This window comes from Psammomys obesus, unplaced genomic scaffold (genome assembly GCF_907164565.1).
Source record: "Psammomys obesus unplaced genomic scaffold, mPsaObe1.curated_primary_1811, whole genome shotgun sequence".
In the NCBI taxonomy this organism is placed as follows: domain Eukaryota; kingdom Metazoa; phylum Chordata; class Mammalia; order Rodentia; family Muridae; genus Psammomys; species Psammomys obesus.
The window spans coordinates 4,879,790-4,885,343 of record NW_026596095.1 but is presented as its reverse complement, the minus strand read 5'-3'; the positions used below and the strand labels follow the sequence as shown (position 1 = coordinate 4,885,343).

The following is a 5,554-nucleotide window of genomic DNA, read 5'->3' as shown; positions in this document are numbered from 1 at the left end:
GTGAGGGGGGAGTTCAGGGCTAAGGAAAAAACTGTATTTGAAAATGTTAGCCATGTTAAGGCCAACCTTAACCTGTGCCGACTGGGGAAGAGGATCACGAGGCATGCTGTGACCTGCGGTTACCCATTGCTCAACACCAGTAAATTCTTTAAATACATTTCAAGAGGAGAGAAGCCATGGGAAAGGACACACACACCTCTAAACTGTCTAGTTAGAACCAGCAACAATTAACAAACACCCCCACCCTTCAGCCCCACCCACCACCCAGGAGATTAAAGAGAGGCTTTAAGTAAACGGAGTCCAAATCTTGTTTTCTAACCTGAAGGAGCTTGGAACATTAAAGCTTTTCAATTAAGGCGACTGATTTTCAGTTCAGACTTGGGATCCAGTCTGTGTCTCTACAAACTACCTTTAGCCACCCATCCTCCATAAGCCAATTTAAAAAGCCAAATTAATAATGGAAAGCAAAAATAGATATTTATTCAGTGTGGTTGGCTACGCAGGGAAAATGAACAAAGCAGTCTGGGGAGGCACACTCTCTCTCTTGTCTGTCTTTCCAATTTGATACAAATAGGAAGCAAGAGATACAGACAGCTAAGCAGTCAGGTCGTGGCATGGTCCTCGCCGCCCCCCCCCCCCCACACACACACACACACACTGATAAGCTCCAGGATTCTCTTGCAAGATCATCTGAAAAGTTCTTCATCTTTTTCTAGGAGGCAAATTCCTCCTCTGGAGGCCCCCAGAGCTTCAACTGTTTCAGCTCCCTGCAGGAAATTCCTGAAGAGACTCTAATTTTAATAGCCAAAGAGAGGAGCCCAAATGTCTACTTAGAATGTATCCATTCCAGACAGAGACTGGCTGCTTCAAGGTATGGCTTAGCTTTCTGTGGTTATAACTATACCCTGCCTTGCTCACTTTGCACACCAACAGTATGCTCAAAGTTCATAGAATGAATAATATTTTGGATAACTTACCGCAAAGCACTCTTAAGGGAAGCTGAGGCTAGCTAGCCCTTTCAGTTCCCTCCAATTTCACAGCTATGTTCCTTCTTATCACCCACTCCCAGTTGTTCAACTCTCCAGCCTGTTTCTTTTCCCACTGCTTATCAGTTGTCACAAAAGAGGCCAAGTTTATTTACAATGTCCAGTGGAGCCTGAAATCTAAGATGGTAAAAGACACTCACAGGCCTCCAAACCTGCACTTCCTCGTGTGCCTTCAGGACCCCTGACAACTTTTAGCTTGCCTTGAATCCCTTCTCAGACTTCTGGGACAAGGGACCCAGGAAATTAGTGTACTCCCAGGAAACTCCTCCAGGGAGTGGAGAGGTGGGTACAGCCAGGGGAGGAACTGGTCCCCAGGAGACATTTACAGATTGGCCTTGTAGCCCTTGCAGGACAGAACGGAAACCTGGCAGCGGCAAACGTGACCGACCGTGCCTTGGTTATGTATATCTCTTGCCTTCAATTTAAATTTTCCCTTTGTAAGAAACACCAGATGAGTCTTTTTTTACTAAATCTGTAAAACTTTATTTAGGACAATGATAATTTTTTTTTTATTTCTTACGCATTTTAAGACTTTTATGCAAATATTTAATCCCCCCCACCCCAACTCAGTAAAACTTTTTTTTTTTTACAGAAAGATCCCCTGCTCTGTGTGGCCTGGAGATGTGACCTTTTTCTCCTTGAATCATTGAGCCCCCTTGGCCTTTGTTTTTCATTTTCTGTGTACCAATTTTTTTCAGACTAGTCAGTTAAATAGGATTGTGAGGTCAGAACCCAACCAATGGGGAAAACACACAGCTAACACCTGAGTTAGAATAAAAACCAAGCGTGCTTTTTGTCTAGGTATGTTCCTTCTGAAGATCAAACACACCCTCTTAATATTTGCCTGGAGAAGACACTTCGGCAGGAATGGTATCTGTTTCTATGGAGAGCTCACTCTTTGCTCCTCTTTCCAAAGTTGCCACATTGAGTAAATCTTTCTGCTTTTCACTATTTTTTTTTAAAGATTTATTTTATTTCTTATGTATACAAAGTTCTGCCTGCATCTGCACTTGCAGGCCAGAAGAGGGTACCAGATATCATTAGAGATGGTTGTGAGCCATGTGGTTGCTGGGAATTGAACTCAGGACCTTTGAAAGAACAACCAGTGCTCTGAACCACTGAGCCACCTCTCCGGCCCTGCTTTTCACTATTAATTTGGCTCTTTTAATTGATGTATTGATTAGGCAAATCTGGCTTTGGGGGAGGCAGAGCCTTTGACCCTAAATCTGGTAACAACCTCAAACAAACATTTGCTTACTGAGCAACATCTGTCAGTACTTTTGTATAGAAAATGAAAACAAACCAGCCAAATGGCTCAGTTGGTGAAAAGGTACCTGCCACCAAGCATGCTCACCTGAGTTTAATTCAAGAGCTTGGCACTATGGAACATAAACACACACACAGTTAATCCCACTGGGCAAGAATAAAACCACTACCACAATTTTTGAACAAGATGTTCACTGTCCAGGAAGCTGGACACTGACCAGGTCCATACCCAGGATTTCCAGAGAATGACCACTGAACTGAGTTGGCCAGGTGTTTCTGGTTGAAGTGTCTCATCTGCTGAGAGGCAAGAATTCCAACACACTTAATAACATATGCAGTGAAGCCTGCCTACTGTGATGGCTAATCTTGGTTGTCAACTTGACTATGTCTGGAACTAACTAAAACCCAAAAACCTATGAGGGATTTTCTTGGTTGAACGACTTGAGATGGGAAAAGCCCTGATATACCAATGGAATTTTCCTGGTAACTGGAACCAGATATATGCCTATAATCCACTCAAGACCCTAAGGAAGAAAGGGTGGAAATATGAGGCCATGCTGGACTACTCAGCAAGACCCTCTAACAAACAAAGAGACAAACGTGACTTCTCTGCCACATAAAAGATCATGCTTTCTAAGTCAATCCCATTCGGGTTGAAATCTCTGCTTTGCTGATTAATAACTGGCTGTCAGTCAAGCCATTTAACCTACTAACCTCATTTTCTTCAGAAAAATTATAATCTATAAAGAGGATGGTTATAAATATTATTTCATGATGTAATATTTCATCACGTTAGAACCTCTGTGATCTTAAAAACTGGTTTCTAACACAATCTTTATAATTACCATTCGAGTGAGACTATACACGTGTATGAACTGCCACTCTCACAGCCACCACAGTCACCAAATACTCCGCATTGTACTCCTGCACCCAAGCATAGCCTCAGGACACCTCCCAGCTCATGACCCTGGGGAGTCAACCCCAGGGGATGAAAACACTCTCCAGAGGCAATCCCTGGATCGGGGGCTAGGTCATTACTTTCAATTTTCTTTTCTAGGAACAAACCAAAAAATCAGATGTTAAATATAAGGTCCTACTTTAATTAAGTAGATGAGAGACAGAAAGCCCCTTGTTTTACTTTTCCCCTGCTCAAACTCATTTTTGAATTTCAGTTCATTTGAAGGACAGTGTTATTGACTATAATGAAAGCATAGTAGACATTTTTCAACCTCTTTTAATTGTGTGATTCTCTTTTTTTTCTTTGCCGTTTTAATTTTGTGGCGGGCAACGCGAGTGTTTTGTAATGAAATACTGCAGGCATGGCACTGCTGATCAAAGTGAAACATGAAACGCTTGACTCTTCTTAACCAAGGAGATAATAAAATCCCTGTTGATAATCTACTTACATGACATAAAATAAAAATCTTAGGGATAGTGGTCAGTGGTCTTCTATTTCTTTTTTTTTTTTTTTCATTTACTAGCTTTATTCACATCCTTACTACATCCTTATAGCCCCTTTCCTCCTCCCCTCCCAGTCCTACCCTCTCTTCCACCCCCCTCCCTTTTTCCTCAGAAAAGGGCAGTTCCCTTTCCCCACCATCCACCCCAGCTCATCTGGTTGCATCAGGACTGAGCTTGTCCTCTTCCCCTGTGGCCTGGCAAGGCAGTCCCACTAGGGGAAGTGATCTAAAAGCTGGCAAGCAAGTCCTTTTCTGCTGCAGTCCCCACTTCCCTTACTAGAGGACCCACAAGAAGCCTAAGCTGCCCATCTGCTACATCTTTGTTAGGGGGCCTAGGTCCAATGCATGGTTGATGCTTCAGTCTCACCAAACCCTCTGGGCCCTGGTTAGTTGGCTCTGTTGTTTTTCTTGTGAAGCTCCTGTCACTTCTGGGTCCTTTTCTCTTTCCTCCCACTATTCCCCAAGACTCCCTGCGCATCACCCAAAGGATGGCTGTGAGTCTCAGCATCTGTTTTGAGATGTGACTGCATGGAGCCTCTCAGGGACCGACTCTGACAGGCTCCTGTCTGCAAGCTTAGCAGAGTATCATAGTGTCAGGGGTTGGCGCTCTCAATAGGATGGGTCTTTGGTTGGGCCAGGCTTCTTCTATTTCTTATCAATTAGGGTTACACTACATTAAAATTTCTGCCGTATTATTATTAAATCTGCTAAATCAAATGTTAAAAAAAAACAAAAATGTAATAAAATAAATGGAATGTAAATCTAATCAGCATCAATCTCTTTTTTTAACTGAGCAAATTATAACAATGCATGAATGGTATGATTTGCTGCAGAACTGTGCTTAGTGGTTCTTGAACTATGTGAGAAGGGTCATTTAATTATGAGGTGACTCATCTCATTTTGAGGGTCTTTAATACATAAAGACATAAAGTATGTCTCAAATACTGGAAAAAGACTACGTACCGTTACAGTAATAACAATAAGCAATAGATTGGGCTAGAGAGATGGCTCTGAGGTTAAGAGCACTGTCTGCTCTTCCAGAGGTCCTGAGTTCAATTCCCAGCAACCACATAGTGGCTCACAATCATCTATGCAGGGATCTGATGCCCTCTTCTGGATTACAGGTGTACATGCAAATAGAGCATTCATCTTCATAAAATAAATAAATAAATCTTTTTTTTAAAAGAAGTATAGAATTATCAGTTTAGTAAAGTATCATTTTTTTAGCACAAACCATTAAATAATCAAGGCAACATTTATAACCAAAGCTCCTGTAGCTCATTTAGCCATTTCTCTAATAATCTTTTTATTCTCCTCGATTAAGTAAACCTTCAAAGTTATGGAATTTTAAATCTGACTAATGGTAAGCACAGAGGTAATACAAGCTCTCAGCTCCCAGGAGCCCCAGTTCAATGGAACAGACAAAAATGTATTAACCAGTGTAAATGGTTGCTTCTTTGTTACAGCAACTTCCATATAAACGTGTGGAAACCAAGAAAAAAGTCCTTGTGCTTGTAAGTGTCTTTCCCTGAAAGGGAAAAACAAGGAATTCCCTAGTGGTTAGGAAGGCAGGCATCCCAGACAGAAAGCTTGGGCCTAGGGAAGTTATGTAAGTTATGTGTCTCACTGATGTGAATGGGAATGGTCCTATAGGATGAGCAGTGATTCCCACTCTTCAACCTCACAAGAGAAAGCACTTGTTCTTCTGCTCTTTTGTGCCTTGATCTAATTGCATAAAATTTAACAGCAGATACAATGGTGGGATCCTGACAGGGCAACAGT

At 41.9% G+C, this 5,554-nt stretch overlaps 1 long non-coding RNA gene across 1 annotated transcript; it reads left to right on the top strand.

Moving 5' to 3' along the window:
* The first annotated feature begins 724 nt into the window (after positions 1–724).
* On the top strand, positions 725–4,538 carry LOC129691995 (uncharacterized). The gene is made up of 2 exons (XR_008722591.1): positions 725–871; positions 1,639–4,538. It is a non-coding gene; the product is annotated as an uncharacterized LOC129691995 (long non-coding RNA).
* Positions 4,539–5,554: the final 1,016 nt, after the last annotated feature.